Raw genomic sequence first — 1003 nt, forward strand, 5'->3', positions numbered from 1 at the left:
ACTGTGACCAACTGCTAATGCTGCAGGTCCCTTATCTTTGTTATGGAACATTGTGGTACATGTTTTCAGTTTCCCCAACCTGCTTGTCTGCTAGCTTCCAACACCAAGGCTGAGCATATGAAACGTTGTCACAAATCAACTTTTAGAACCAATTATTCCTTACCATTGCCCTGGACCATTGTTCTAATGCAATATCTATTCTACCTGCAAGACAATTTTTAAAAGTGAATATCTAAATATTATTTTTTAGCCATCAGGGATGGCAGGAATGACCACATGCACCACAGCCCAGGCTGCCACCTGCACCTGAGTTGACTTGGACCAAGGAATCCACCACAGGCTGGACAAAATCCCTCAGTGGGCTGGTTCTGACCTGTGGGTCATATTTTTCCTACCCCTGTTTTAAGGGAATAGGACTAGGAGCAATTGCCTCAAGCTGCAGTAAGAGAAATTTAGGTTGGAGATGAGAAGAAATTTTGGCTGCTTATGGCTGACTGCTTTCATAGTCATAAAGGTTGTCTATACATGTGCTCATTGGTGTTTTGGGTGGGGGGGGCGCATTTTAATTAGAGTGGTTCCCAGGCAGCTGCTCTGATTAAAAAATTGCTGTGTCATGTGTATTAAGCCCCTATGGGCACATCCACATGAGCGTGAATGTGCCTCTTGACCTGCCTCAAACCCCTTTGAGGTGGGCAACAGGCACATGTGGGAATGAAAAAACATTCCCCATGTTGCAAACTTGCAGCATGGGGAGAAAATTAGACCCCTGGATATCCAGGGGTCTAAAAAAATCTAAGTTTAAAAAAGAGGAGCAACTAGAAGCTGAATTCTCCATGGAGACGCTCTGGCTGCCAGAGAATCTCTATGGTTGGCCCTTGCCAGGGCTCCAGCGTTGGTGAGTAAGGGGTCAGGGGGGCTGCAGGAAGGGAAGGGGGGGGATCCCCAATGGCCCTGCTCGCTCCCCCAGCCCCTCCCAACCCATGCACGTCTCATCATCATCATA

This window comes from Gavialis gangeticus, unplaced genomic scaffold (assembly GCF_001723915.1).
Source record: "Gavialis gangeticus isolate Ggan-Ray unplaced genomic scaffold, GavGan_comp1, whole genome shotgun sequence".
Taxonomy (NCBI): Eukaryota; Metazoa; Chordata; order Crocodylia; family Gavialidae; genus Gavialis; species Gavialis gangeticus.